General features: G+C 38.4%; 1 long non-coding RNA gene across 1 annotated transcript; it reads left to right on the top strand.

Moving 5' to 3' along the window:
- Positions 1–212: 212 nt before the first annotated feature.
- Positions 213–5,084, top strand: LOC127448355 (uncharacterized). The gene is made up of 3 exons (XR_007898506.1): positions 213–847; positions 2,358–2,394; positions 3,652–5,084. It is a non-coding gene; the product is annotated as an uncharacterized LOC127448355 (long non-coding RNA).
- Positions 5,085–16,212: the final 11,128 nt, after the last annotated feature.

Raw genomic sequence — 16,212 nt, 5'->3', positions numbered from 1 at the left:
AGAGTCCTCTGTCCCGCGAGACCTGCTGTATATCCAAGAACTGACAAAATATCTCCTCACTACCACAAAGAGCACATTGCTAACCCTCAGCAGAGAGGCTGCCAGCGCAGCAGCTGCCAAATGCAATAACACTTCATCTCCCACCACCACCACCCATCAACCAACTCCATTGTTTATGGGATGTTGTTATTGTTGGTCACCATTCAAAAAAACACAAGAAAAACTTAAGGGCCATGCAGCGCCATGCTGACGACCTGAAGCAAAGAGAGGAAAACGGAGAGACTGGAGACTGAGAAAGGCGCAAAATTCCTCTCATTCCACTCACGCAGTGTTTTCCAAATTCCTGAAACGACAACAGGGACTTATCATGAAAGCAGAGGGTGCCACAAAGGGGAAATGACAAAACCTTTGCCTCAACAACCAGAGCAGCATTACAGAAGTTACCAGACATACCTCAAGAAGAATCCTTTACTTTAGGCAGTGCATGGAAAATCGTATTTCTGTAACTGGGATTCATTTTAAGCATAATCTTGGGCTCCCACTTAGTTTGTCTTCTGAAAGGAGTAAAATAGGCTTGAGTCATGAAAGAGTTAAACCCTAACAGCAGGGAGTCAGATGGCTGTTTCATAAGTTACTGTCTCTGTTAATGCTCTATTGTACAGCTGTCCACAGATTGTACTGCTGATATGAACTCTAGAGACAAATAAACGAAGCCTCTTTTGCACTTTTCTAGTTGTCAGAGTTTTTAACAGCAATGGGACAGGACTGACCCCACAGACAAAGCTATTGGGAAACAACAGAAATGATTTCCATTGGGACGAATGAGTGTTCAGACTCCAGATCAATGGTATGGTAAAACAGGAAGCCTCTTTTGTCTAATGAAAAACAGGAGTTACAAGACTGTATATATATATGTATATATATATATATATTTTTTTTTTTAATTATTTATTTTTTATTTTTTTATTTTTTTCAGTTCAAGAGGTCAACAATCTATTTATAAATCTAATTTTAATAATATGCATTAAAGAGTTCATCCAAAAATTTAAATTATCTCATCATTTACTCCCTCTCATGCCATCCCAGATGTGTATGACTTTATTTGTGTTCTACAGAAGAAACAAAGATTCTGAGAAGAATATCTCAGCTCTGTAGGTCCATACAATGCAAGTGAATGGTGGCCAAAACTTTGACGCTCCAAAAAGCACATAAAGGCAGCATAAAATTCATCCATGTCTTCTGAAGTGATCTAATCGATTTTTGGTGAGAATAGACCAAAATATGATTCCTTTCCCTCTGTTCATCTTGGCTCAATAATGATTTCCAGCTTGATAACATTTCCTAGTGCTTGACACATGCGCAGAGCTCTAGGAAGTGTAATCAAGCTTGAAATCATGATCGCCAATGAGACTGCAATGGCATATTATATTTATATTATATTAATATTATATTTAATATACTATATATAGATATATTTTGGTCTGTTCTCATCAAAAATCGCTTCAAAATACATGGATAAACCACTGGAGTTGTATGGATTACTTTTATGCTGCCTTTATGTCATTTTTGGAGCTTCAAAGTTTTGGTCACCATTCACTTGCATTGTATGGATCAACAGAGCTTCCAAAAATCTTTATATGTGTTCTGCAGAAGAAAGGAAGAGAATTTTCAGTTTTGGGTGGACTATTCCTTTAATATTTTCTAAACATGTACACATACTGAAAGTATTTCTATTGAACATCTCCCTGTCCTTCTCTCACCACATATAAGCACATGTACACACATGCTGTTAAAGACACACACACACAAGCTTACCAAAGCTATTAAGTAGGCTTCAAATTCCCCTTCCCCAATTATATAACTCTCAGAACAATGTATAATTGCACCAATAGTTTGACTCTGGGTTGCCAGGCTGAAGGAGACTTGTGGAAACATATAGCGTTATTTAGTAATGTCTGGGGAAATGAGCTTTGGGAGGTCTTGCTAGCCCTAATGGCATAGATCAGGGATGGAGAGGCTTTTGAAGGACAGGAGAGGAATCTTTAAAGAGTCTCATTAATGGAGAGCTAATGGGGTGTATGTATGTGTTTAGAGCTGTTTACAAATTGTACTGAACCAGAGTAATGCTGGGAACATGGAAAGGAAAATGCATCTGTGTCTCTTCAGCGTTTCGGGTGTAACTTTCTCCATTTTGTATTTTTTTATTTGCAATTTCACTGAATATCTGTAGATGTCTAATAAATGCTGTGTATTAAAAGATAGCTCTCTTAAAATTAAAATTATTTCATCATTTACTCACCCTCATGTTATTCCAAACTCGCATGGCATTGCCTAACATCTCCTTTTGTCCTCCACAGAAGAATGAAAGTCATACACATTCCGATCAACGTGAAGGTGAGTACATTATATCAGAATTGTTATTTTAAATGAACTATCCCTTTAAATAACTTCTGAAGAGATCAAGTCAAGATGACTCGCAAAATTATGTATTTGGTCTTTTTGTGGTAGTTTGTCCTCCCTTATGTTTGAAAGAGACTTTGCTCATTGTTTTAGTCAAGTGTATTTTATTACTTTACTTACGTTTAATGGGGAGAAATAAATGCAGTCATGAGTAAGTTTGCATGCAGAGACACATCTGATTATGAGTCATATATTTTCTCTTATATTCTTCCATTCAGTGTCAGCAAGTTTGGGCTCAGATATGTGAATCTGTATCTGTGAGGGATAATAAATGAGATGATGACCATCCAAAAGAACTGAACTCTTAAAAAAGAATGACTGGCTTGACTGCCTGTCCCATAACCTGGCTGTCAATTAAATAGGACAATATAAATTTAATATGGCTCCTCAGATTTGTATCAGTGGGGTGATAAACAGCAAGGGGTTGTTTCCTCAGGCTAAATTTCCTTTTATCCTGGCTAGAGGTGCTCTTTGTAAGTAAAGAGATCGAATGATACATAATTTATAACATCCATCAATAGCTGACAATTTCAACTATGCAAATAGCTCTACTCCAAATCAAAGAGATATTCCAAAGTAAATTCCACCTTAATATTATCATTTAATGTGTTCCATGACTTTTATTAATAATTCCTGGCAAGAATTTGCAACATTGGCCTCAAGAGCTTAATAACAATAAACAGGCAATTTATTAAATGTCTCGGTGAAAATGTGGGTTTTTGGCATAGAAGAAGAGGAATCAACCACAATATGAATTGTGTGTCTTTGAATAAATATTCTGAGATAAATTAATGTTTTTTATAAATATGCAAAACAGACAGGAAGAAGATTTTGTTCCACTTTAACATCACTGAAAATCTGCTTTGGACGACAGTATGTTTTCATTGGTCAGTTGTTGAGTTACTAAGCACGATAAGCTTGTTTTCATAAAAAAGTAATTATATCCCCCACCCAATATACTGCTAGACGTAAATACTGAAACCACACAAACACATCAGCTTAAAAGCTTGCTAATGAAACCCACTGTATTATTTTATAATGCTAGAAATACTGGATATAGTGGATCCTATATGCAGAAACATGCGCAGACTGCATAAACTTGCAGTATCTATTGTCTAATAACACAGTGCCTATTAATGTATTTAAAAGTGTACATATGCATATGCACTCTCTCCCATGACTTTTCATTAGAGCAAGTACATGACAGCACAATATATGACCTGGCAGGGACTGGAGATTCTTGGAAAAGAAGCGGAACTTTGGAAGAAGCAATGGAACATAGTGCTGTCCACTCTTGGCTCGCTAGACCTTGGAAGAACCCCTCATATGTTGCTCACACCTGAGGTTTGCCCTGGAGAAATTAGCCTGAACAGTCACTGTAAAAGAGTTGTGTTTGTCATGGGTTTTTCTTTTGGACTGATGTTAATAATGATGGAAATCCATTTTTAGGACTACTGCCATTTGGAATAAAAGATAAAATAAGATTAAAAAAAGACTGGTAAAGCAGACCCAAAGCTTTTCCTGCCTCATGCAACTGGAGAAATGATGGTGGTTCAAAACATTTGACTATATCTGAGGTTTCTGAAATATTTAAGGATATTATATAAAGATAAGTTCTGAACCTGTGTTAGGGAAGCTACTTTGAAATTGTGCTGTAGCTTCCTAAGCTTCTCTTAACTTAAAGGGGTCATGACATGAGAAATAAAATTTTCCTTGATCTTTTAACATATAAGGGGCCATTGCACTATAAAAACATACTGTAAGTTTCAGAACTCAAAACTTCCTCCTCACTGCAAAAAGAGCATTTGTTGAAACCAAGCTGCCAAAACAACTCGTTCTTTACTTTCTCCACATTTTGATGTCATACCGTGGTAGACATTTGCATCTGACTGCCTCCACAACAACACATCAGTGCCTACATTACCTTATCACGTCCGTAGCCTGCACAGTAGAAGTCAGCATTGAGATGACAAGGAAAGAGCAGGTCAGGCAAGAGCAGAGAGCCAATCATAACAGTGGGCGTTTACTGTCAAGTCTTAAAGGAGAAGCCGCACCAAAACCAAGCATTTCTGACAGAGGATCAGAATGAGGGTGGAAAATTTATAAATGAACTTTAAAGAACATATTAAAATAATGAAATAAAAGGCATGTCATGACCCCTTTAAAGTAGCTAAACTACAGACAAGTTACTCTTTAAAAAAGTATTTCGCCACACTGCAAGCTACTAACAACAAACAGTCTAGCTAACAACATTTAAGCTATTAAAGAATATATTTAATTTTGCAATCAAAACAATATTTATCTGGCACAAAAACAATGAAGATCTCTATAGGCTGGCAACGTTAGAAATACATTCATAAAATGTTTTATATTTTGTGGTAACACTTTACAATAAGATTGTAATTGTTAACATTAGTTAACTTCATTAAGGCGAACTAACATAGAACAATAATTTTACATCACTTATTAATATTGGTTAATGTTATTTTCAGCATATGCTAATGCATTTTTCAAATGAAAAGTTGTATATGTTAATATTAGTTAATGCATTATGATCTAACATGAACAAACAATGAACAATTGGATTTTCATAAATTAACATTAACCAAGATGAATATATGCCGTAACAAATATTGTTCATTATTAGTCCATGATACCTAATGCATTTACTAATGTTAATAAATACAACCTAATTGTAAAATGTTACCTATATTACCTAAGAAGATGCTTTGACTTCTGTGCAGGGGCTCAAATGAATCTGTGAATTGTTTGTTTGAACTAGTTCATTATTCTGATAAGTGAATTGGTGAATGGTTTATTCTAATCATTAATGGCTAAAATTGCTTACAGCACCGTTAAATGTTTTAGACTTTTTACTGCATTGACAAAACATAGCGTTTTGTCGTGCAACACTGCAACATGTTCGAAAAAGAACCTTGTTACTGAAAAAGCTTCACTGTTGTGAAAACAGCTGGACAACTGTCCCGCTACTTAAAGTGTAGTTAAGTTAGTAGTGCCGCTATTTTTAATTAGTTATTCCCCAACACTGGTGAGAACACCAATTACAAAAGAAACAAAACTGAACTTCAGAGTAGAAGTTGCCCATCTATAAGTAGTGAGACCAAAAGTTAGGTTTCCAGATAAATAGTTGGAGTGTTGTTTTAGTCTTATTGGAAGTTTTAAGATTAATAGCTGGAGTGGCACTTATTGGAAGGAAGTGTATTGTAACTGAATCCATACTGTAGCAAAATAAATAGCTTTTCTCCATTACTCAAGCCCAAAGCCACTGTATACCTGAAAAATGTAACTATGCACCAACTTCGTCATATATTTGTCTGACAACTTTGGTGTTTTCCTTGGAATGTTAGTACATGGATTGACAATCACTAACACAAGCAAATTCCTCTGTGTGTTATAAAGAATTTTAATGTGAAATGCTGTTCACAACTGAAAGGGTATCATTACAGTCATGGTTGGTAGAAGCCTTAATTCCTGTGTTCAGAATGCCTGCACCCCCAACCCCCATGTATAGCTATAAATGTCAGTCATACGGGGTGATTACACGAGTCCTTGAATGGCAAATGGATTGTGTAATACGCAGTGCAAAGATAGCTACATGATTGTCAAAATTCACTTGTTAGAACTTTTAAAATTGAGTTTTGATACAATCATATTATAGCATCACATTTACCAGTATTTCATGTTGAATAAATCGTTTCAGTACTTATTCTGCGGAGTGTGCCATGGCAGGCTGGTTAAACCAGCATCTTGGCCCTCAAATTAGGATTCAGACATTGACCATTCTCCATCCTGCTTGGCCTTTTGTAGCCCAAACTGGGTGCGCATGTTTGCGAGGCTGGCTGAGCCCCAAACCCGAGGTCTATACTGCCTCTGGCAGTGTACAGATTAGGACTGTAATTATAGATCTGGGTTTGGACTGGGCTTTGTTTGAGAAAATGGAGGAAGGCTGGAGGGGTGGGTGATGTCATCTCTGGTTAAGAGCCGCACAGCCTGGGATCACAGTGCTGGTGTTGGCTTACTGTGCTGCGTGTGGCGTGGAGCAAAAGAGGGATGAGAGAGAAAGAGACAGAGAAAAGAATGAAGAAATGCATGTGCGTGCCCTTTAAATATATCTAAATTAAGATGAATGACATTGGGTTTATTATCGTGGTTTGTATTTTGTGTGTGTGTGTGTGTGTGTGTGTGTGTGTGCATGAGTAAGATTTTACATTACAGATGTCCTCAACAGGGTGTATGCCAATTAATGCTTATATCAAACAAATTGTTGTGAAAAAAGTTGCATTAAAAAATACAACAATAAAGGAATAGTTCACTCAAAAATCATAAATCTCTCATCATTTACTGACGCTTATATCGTCATGGCTTGTATGTCATAGTAGTCTCTAGGCACGATCATGATGTCAAGCTCGATTACACTTCCTAATGCTTGACGCATGCGCAGAGCACTAGATGGCGCTAGGAAGTGTCGAGCTTGAAATTAAGATGTGCAGTGAAAAGAGTTATATTTTGGTCTGTTCTCACCTAAAATCAACTGGATTAAACCAATGGAGTCTTGTGGATTACCTTTATGCTGCCTTTATGTCCTTTTTTTGTGCTTGAAAATTTGGTCACCATTCAATTGCATTGTATGAACAAACAGACATCAAATAACCATCAAAATATCATTGTTTGCGGGGGGGCCTGGATAGCTCAGTGGTAAAAGACGCTGGCTACCACCCCTGGAGTTCGCTAGTTCAAATCCCAGGGTGTGCTGAGTGACTCCAGCCAGGTCTCCTAAGCAACCAAATTGGCCCAGTTGCTAGGGAGGGTAGAGTCTCATTGGGTAACCTCCTCATGGTCGCTATAATATGGTTCGTTCTCTGTGTGGCGCGTGGTGAGTTGAGCGTGGATGCCGCGGTGGATGTCATGAAGCCTCCACACGCGCTATGTCTCCATGGCAATGCGCTCAACAAGCCACGTGATAAGATGTGTGGGTTGGAGGTCTCAGACGCAGAGGCAGCTGGGATTCATCCTCTGCCACCCGGATTGAGGCAAATCACTACGTGACCATGAGGACTTAAAAAGCGCATTGGGAATTGGGCATTCCAAATTGGGTGAAAAAAATAAAATAAAAAAATCATTGTTTGTGTCTGCGGAAAAAAGAAAGTCATTCAAGTTTCAGAGGGCATAAGAGTAAGTAAATGATGAAGAATTGTCATTTTTGGGTGAACTATTCCTTTAAATTAACTTCAACCAAAGATAAGAAGCTAAAGTTCAGCAAAATGTTTCATTGTCCCTCCCACATAAAAAAAAAAAAAAGTTTGTTTGCTTGCTTGTTTTTAACACCATGCCAGCTTCTAAGGCAATTTTCATAGTGAAATCCAGGTTAAAATATAATTGTAGGTAAAACAACTAAAACCCATATACTGTACATTAATTAACAAAAATAGGTGCTCATTCAACTTCGGCCCATTTCATGTCCCAGGTGTTGATTTTCATCTAAATGAACTGATTTCCACTTTTTTCTTTTTGTTATATGAGGGTTAGGGTGTGAAAATTATTTCTGTATTTTTTATTTTTTTTTTAATTACAACAGTCCCACAGTTGTGGCATCATTTCCACTATACCAAACAATTTTGCAAGTTATACAGTTTTTTCAAATGTTTGTTATAGTCAACAAAAATTACAGTGAAGAGCATGCTTGAAATAAAATACCTATGAGAGTGATGTTTGAAGAAAAAAAAATCAAGGTATATAATACTTGTGAGTGTTATTTCCAATCAAGCTCTAATTTTACCAAATTATGCAAAAGTGTGATAATATTATTCAATTGTGTGTATTTAGGATAAATAAAATGCAAGACAAAGGTGATGGCCATTTTATTTAAAAAACGTTACAAATGTAATTTCCATCACTGCCATTTTCACCATTGATCTCTTTTAAAACAATACAGAATTTATGATGTATTGGAGATGTAGTGGAAATGACACTGTAGTGAGAATTTTCATGACTTTTAGAAAAAATTATAAAAATGACGTAATTCTGCTGTGACGCATGTACATACACTATTGTGTGTATTGAGAGCGCAAAAACTCTTTTAATGAGAATTTACCATTTAGAAATCCACAGTGCTAAAAGTGCTCAAAGTTGAAACACTCAAATACAAAAAGATAGTAATATATGCATGTTGTTATAGGCCAGGCTTCAAATAAAACACTGCTGTTTTAAGCAATATATCAGCGGGTCCCTGCATCATCTCTTTATCCTCCAAGGGGTCCTTGTCCTGAAAAGGCAAATAAATAAATAAATAAATAAATAAATAAATGTAAATGATTATGCTACTGTATTATAGATCATGAGAAAAACAAGTTTACCAACTGAGCTATAAATGTGTTTATGTATAAAAAATTCCCATAGATAATAAACTGGGATGTCAAATGGGTTAAGCAAACTCAAACAGAATGCAGCACATTTTCATGCTCTGTACAACCAGGCCAAACATTTTTTTCAACCACTTGCAGGCACCGTTTTATGAGACATTATTAAAATATGTGGGCACGCAGAGAATTTACACAGCAATACTACTTTACTTGTGATCCTTTCTTTCAACAATGTTTGGATGAATCAGGCTGAATGGAAGAACATTTAAAATAACAGAGTATAAGTGTACTTAGGTGATGTCTTTAGTTGTTGAGAGGAGAGAGTGTTTGCCCATGTAAACTTGTGGAGCGTGGAGGAAGAGGAGATGGTTAGCTGAGATGTCCGGAACTGTAATCTGAGCTCTGGCTGGGGAGCGTTCACAGTCCACGTTTCCAATCTGTTTATCTGTTGTAATCCACTGGCATGATTCACCAAGGAACAGCAATGGAGTCTGGCTGGGTGAAGAGGTGAGCCAAACAGTAAACAAAAGAGTAAAAGCCAACAAGTGCTAAAGCAATACAATGCAAGACCTGATAGGGATAACTTTAATTCCCTATTTGCTTTTACCTCTCTCTCCTCCTGTAATCTCTCTCCCTTATTCTCCACTTCAGTCTCTCTCTCTCTCCCTATCCCTCTATTTCGATGTATGCATATTGATGATGAACATATATGCAAAGTGCATCATATGAACATTTCCTGTATTCAAAGAATGCTTGGATGACATACACTGGAAATAATGTTAACCTAAAAAAATTTCTTCATTTGGTAACATCTAAATTAAAACTGGTTTGATTAAGGTCAAAACTGTTATTCAACATCACTGAATAAGCCTAAAAAAATACTTACTCCAACAAAACATAGTAATAGCCCCATAGAAATAGCTCCTTAAGATAACAATGGCAGGTTATCACATTTTACAGTGTGCTACATGCCAAAATGTGTGGAATACTGTATCCCTGTATCTGTTTCTAGAGTGACAACTTATTCAAAGGTAGTAAAATCTGTGACTTTTTAACGTTTCTTTCTAGACTCATATTGAAAGTTAATCCATTTTACACAAAGTTGGATACAAAATACGCATTTTTATTTCTGACATAACTGGATGCCATTCACTGAATTACAAATACAATGTAGTGAGGTCATGCGACAATGTTATGTAGCATACTACTGTTTACTGTTTGTTCTAGTGTTTATTGTTATTGTAATGTTTAAAGGTGCACTCAGTAATTTTTTCCCCATTCAAAATGTTTTACTCCTAAATAAACAAATTGTAATTTTGAAACATATGTATGACATCATGACCACTCACATGAGATGAGGACACAAGTCATATCAGTAATCTTATAAAAGCTGTTTTATTCTATATGGGGCAGGGGTGCCCTCATGGGGGCTGCCATTTTGGAATCACATGACCAGCTGAATACTACTCAATCTCAGTAATCGTCTTGTTAGTGGACACTTTCACTCTTGGATAAAATAAATCATGGCTGATTGTGAATAGTGAATTTCTACAATGGCATCTGTAAATGAAAACAATTGATTGTGAATGATGCTGCATCCACACCACTAGGTGTCACTGTAAGTCCAAGATGACACAAACAAAAAGAGTCCACCTTTAACATTTATTATATAATGCATACTTTATATATATTTAAAAAATGGCAGAGGATATTTTCACTAAGTGTAAATAGCAACCAAAAGCATGTTCTTTGCACTGAGTGCAGATAGTGTAAGATGCTATTTGCTCCCTGGTGCAAACAGTGGCAGATACTATTTACACCCCTATGTTTCATGTCATGTTTATTTAGAGTCCCTACAGACACCCTACACCAACCCCTACCCCTAAACCTAACCCTAACTTTCCTTTAAACAAAATAACCATGTTTTTACTACAGTAACCATAATATCACCATAGTATTTTATAGTAAAATTATGGTAACACTAACCACACAGTTAAACATAGTTGCTCTATTAACACTGTATTACTGTAATAACACCATAGTTAATTGCATTAAAACTATGCCAAAAAAAACAAAAAACATGGTTACTAAAATATTACTATAGTAGAACCATGGTTAATTTTACCCAGATCAAACCTTTCTCTCAACTCCTCGACCTTCACTGTGACCAAATCACTGCGAGGAAATCAACCTATAGTCATTTTTATTTACTGTATTATTGTAAGTAATTTTATAGGAAACATTAAGAGTGGAGACAGGAAAAGGATGGGAAAAAGTGGGACAAAAGGCAGATTCGAACCCTGGTCATCTGGACAAAGAAACCACATCCATACCACATCCATACACATCACACCACTGCAGCAGCACTTGGGGGTGCACTTTGTCTCCAATTTCTGTTTTTCTATTTTTTTGAGTGCATATATCCACGCTGTGTGGCAGGTGCTATTTACACCTAGTGTAACTATTCCCTCCGTAAAAAAAAAAACAAACAAAACAAAACAAAAAAAAAAAACGGTAGGCATTAACCAGCACAAAGTATAGGCCTACAGTAAGCAACACTAAGCTAGTATTACAATTTAAGTATTCCATGACACATTGTTTCAACACAAAAATATTGTAACACACTGTTTCTATATATATATATATGTGTGTGCTCGGTCAAACACACATTTTTATTGGTATGGCAGAGGGTGTGTGTGTGTGTGTGTATGTTAGGTGTGAGGTGAGTGTTGGTTGGCTTAGTGCCAAGATATATCCTGGTGCTCTTCCTGCAACACTGGCACCAGACTGACACTAACTGAGCCACCTGTATTTGTGTGTGTGCACTGTGCATATGTAGAATTAAGAAAGAAATGGAGTGGGTCCACTGAGTGTTACAAGCTTTCAGATGGCATATTACATTCACCATATGATGCAATCTCAGGTGTTTCCAATCTCACAATTTCATAAGCTAAATGATTCTATTTCAGAAACTCCCCAACTAGACTTAATGGGAGCCAATACAGGAACTGAGCACTAAACTTCATTAAGTGGATCCAGGGAGACAAAGAAAATTTTAAAGGAATCAAAACATTTGGAAAAGCAAACACGCTGTATCAGGACTTGGAACTATCTGATTCTTCAAGCTCACTCTTTCCACACTTTGGTTAACAGGCCGAGAGACCCCCTCCTGATCTCTCTCTTGCCCTCCCTCCCTCTCTCCCCTATAGACTTTCAGAGGATTGTTGACAGATAACTATTTTTATTCTTCCATTTTCTTCTTGTACTCCTCTTTTTCTTCATTTTGCAAAGAATAAGACAGATCAAAAATGCTCAATGCTCTGTGGATGGTTGGACTCCACATGTTATTGGTTTGGTTCATGAGATTATCATCTCTAAAAGGAAGACATTATAAAAGGCGATGCACGATAGGGCTACTGTGCATCACATTAACCTCATTTAAAAAAAAAAAAAAATGGTGTTAAACCACATTAAAAAAAAAAAAAAAGGCTGCAGAAAAGGAGACCAGTTTTAAATGGAGGAAATCCATTGTTTGAGATGGAAAACTGGAGAGTGATTAAAAGAGGAGGCCATAGAAGCATGCAGTTTTATTACAGAAGCATGAGCTTTTCCGTGAACTGTCACGCATTAGGCCACCAAGCATGTTTCTTAGTGGCAAGGATTGGTCTGTTCCAAAACCTGCCGACTGCCTACATAGGCAGCTGCATTCTAAGGCATTACCCTAGCGGAAATGAAATCTCATAAGTGGGTAATTTGGTACGCTCTACATATGGAGCAATTTAATGATGCTCAACTTGAGTTTGGCTCATCGCATTGCATTCTGAGATTGCCTTCTATGTGGAAGATACATGCAATACTGCATTAGAATTTTGATCACAACATCTTACGATTTTTGGAGTAACTTTTCACATGCACACTTGTTTTCGTATTTCTCTTCAGTTGCTAATAATTTAGTAAAGTTAAATAGAATAGTTCACCCCAAAATTAAAATTCTATCTTTATTTACTGTGATGTTTAATGTGTTTGTTCATGTGTTTCATGTCATGTGGTCCCCTGGTCATGTGATTTCATGTTTTCCTCCATGTTTATGTGTCTTGCTTTCATTGGTTTATTGTCTTGTTACCTTGTTATCAGTTCTGTTTTGTCATTGGTTATCATTGTCATGTTTTCCCTTGTCCATGTATTTAAGCCTCATGTTTGTCATTGTCCATTGTCAGGTATTGTAAGTGTAACATTGTTGGATTGTTTATGTCAAGTCAAGTCAAGTCATAGTCAAGTTCATGTTTTATGTTTTGTTCACGTTGGGAGTTATGGCTTTGAAATTTTACGTTTGATAATAAAACTGCACTTGGGTTCATCACAGGTCATCGTCTTTGTCATTGCCAGCGACAGCGTTACAGAATACCTGACCATAGCAAGATGAACTCAGCAGTTCAACTCCTGCGTCTTTACCAGGGGAATCGATCCCTGGAAAATTATGTGGAGGACTTCTGCGCTCTGGCCTGCCGGGTGGACTTTAATGAAGTCGCCCTCAAGGACATTTTCCGGGTTGGATTGAGTGAGCCGGTTTCCTCCTGATGCCTGGCGGTCGCAGTCCCCTCAATCTGGCTCAGTATATTGACCTTGCCCTGCAGATAAGTGGTTCTACGTTCACTGTGGGGGAGGCGGATGCAGATCCCGAGTCCCACGTCATGGCCGCCAAGCCCGAGTCCCACGTCATGGCCGCCCAGCTAGAGTTCCTCATTATGGTTGCTGAGCTAGCGCCACCTTTTTCCCCGGATCCTGAGTCCTGCAGCCATGCCATGTCGCAGCAACGCCTCAGCCTGCGCCATGCCATGTCGCAGCAATGCCTCAGCTTGCGCTGTGCCATGTCGCAGCAACACCTCAGCCTGCACCGTGCCATGTCGCAGCAACGCCTCAGCCTGCACCATGCCATGTCGCAGCAATGCCTCAGCCTGCTCCATACCAAGTCACGGCCACGCCTCAGCCTGCTCCATGCCATGTTACAGTCACACCTCAGTGCGCTCCGTGCCATGTCACAGCCAAGCTTCAGTCTGCTCCATGCAAGGTCTCAGGCTCACCTCTGGCCAACGAACCAGCTTTGCAGGCCTCGTCTGTTCCAGAGCCATCTCTCACTGGGCTATTTGAGCTGGAATTGGTTCCCGCCCTTGTGCCCACCCTTAGTTCTCCTGATCAGGCAAGGGGAACTTTTGACCCTCTGACCCCGCCTAGACCCTCCAAGCCCTGGACTCCGCCTTGGTCCTTCGATCCCTCAGTCCCACCTTGGCCCTATGTCCCTTCAGCTCCACTTTGGTCCTTCAGCCAATCGGCTTCTCTGGGGTCCCTCGTCCCTCCGGCTCCGCCATGGTCACCAAGCCTGCGGCTTCACCAAGGACCTCCTTCCCTATGGCTTCACCTTGGTCCTCAGTCCCACCGGCTCCGCCTCTGTCTTCTGATCCCCCAGCTCCACTTCAGTCCTCCAAGCCTACGGTGCTACCTCGGTCCTCTGAACCTCCAGCTCCACCATGTCCCTTCGAGCTGTCGGCTACTCTCCGGGTACCAAGTTCCCTGGTGTCACCCTTCAAGTCTCTCACAGCTCCACCTTCCATGGGTTCGCCCCTCAAGTCTCTCAAGGCTCTGCCCCTCGAGCCTCTCATGGCTCCACCTTCCACTGGCATTGCCCTGATCCCATGCTCCATGCCCAGTCTTTCCCCCCAGCTCCCTACAGAACTTTTTGATTATGTAAAGTTTAATGTGTTTGTTCATGTGTTTCATGTCATGTAGTCCCCTGGTCATGTGATTTCATGTTTCGCTCCATGTTCATGTGTCTTGATTTCATTGGTTTATTGTCTTGTTTCCTTGTTATCAGTTATGTCTTGTCATTGGTTATCATTGTCATGTTTCTCCCTTGTCCATGTATTTAAGCCTCATGTTTGCCATTGTCCATTGTCAGGTAGTGTAACATTGCTGGATTGTTTATGTCAAGTCAAGTTATAGTTAAGTTCATGTTTTGTATTTTGTTCACGTTGGGAGTTACGGCTTTGGAATTTCAAGTTTGATAATAAAACTGCACTTAGGTTCATCACACGTCATCGTCTTTGTCATTGCCAGCGACAGCGTTACATTTACTCACCCTCATGCCATTCCAGATGTGAATGACTTACTTTCTTGTGCAAGTGAATGGTGACCAAATCTTTAAAGATCAAAAAAGCACAAAAAGGAACATAAAAGTAATCCATACAACTCCAGTGGTTTAATCCATGTCTTCTGAAGTGATCTAATCGGTTTTGGATAAGAACAGACCAAAAAATAACTTTTTCACTATAAATCATGACATCAGCAGTCTCCTTGGCGATCATGATTTCAAGCTTGATTACACTTCCTAGCATCATCACAGGCTCTGCACATGCGTCAAGCACTAGGAAGTGTAGCTTGAAATCATGATCGTGCCTAGAGACTACAATGGCAAGAGTTATATTTTGGCTTTTTGGAGCTTCAAAGTTTTGGTCACCATTCACATCTATGGACCTACAGAGATGAGATATTCTTCTAAAAATCTTCGTTTGTGTTCTGCAGAATAAAGAAAGTCATACATTTGATGGCATGAGGGTGAATAAATGATGAGAGAATTTTTATTTTTTGATGAATTATTCCTTTAAGATTTCAAGGCTATGAAGATAAAGGCTAGGTTCAGAATGGAACGCTACTAGCATACTGCATACTGTGTCTACTTTTCTTTTAAAATGCGAAATTAAAATCACATCTGTTAAATTCTACAAGTAGTGGCCAGTTATCTTTAATCTTTAAACTCTGATCAAATAATGAGTCAAGAAAAGGTATTAAAAATCACAAGTGATGTTACGTTCAGTTCATTTACTTTCATTCCTTAACATGGGAAATAGAGGGTCAAGTTATGTGCATTGCATTGCGGCATATAACTCCATGTAGTATATTCTGTTGTATTTTACTACACATTTGGATAATGAAGCTGGTCCCTCAGTTTCATTGTACCACGTTGGTGGAATGAACTTCCCAAATCCATCCGTGAAGCTGATTCAAAAAATGGTCCATGATGCACTTAACCAGTCTCTAAAAAAAATAAATTCTTGTTGCACTTTAATCTGTCTTGAATACTACTAATCTGAGGCTAGTGAAACTTTGTAATGCAGCACTTTGCGTACCACTGTCTCCTTAAGAGGATTCGCTTATAATGTATTCCTCTTTTGTAAGACGTTTTGGATAAAAGCATCTGCCAAATGAATGCATACAGAAAATCTGCATAATGTGTGTATACTCTGTATACTACACCAACAGTCAGAGTAGTATGGTAGTATGCTTGTTTTCTCTCTCTCTCTCTCTCTCTCCCTCTCTC

This window comes from Myxocyprinus asiaticus, chromosome 1, assembly GCF_019703515.2.
Source record: "Myxocyprinus asiaticus isolate MX2 ecotype Aquarium Trade chromosome 1, UBuf_Myxa_2, whole genome shotgun sequence".
NCBI lineage: Eukaryota > Metazoa > Chordata > Actinopteri > Cypriniformes > Catostomidae > Myxocyprinus > Myxocyprinus asiaticus.
The sequence above is the reverse complement of the archived record's forward strand: the minus strand, read 5'-3'. Positions and strand labels throughout refer to the sequence as shown.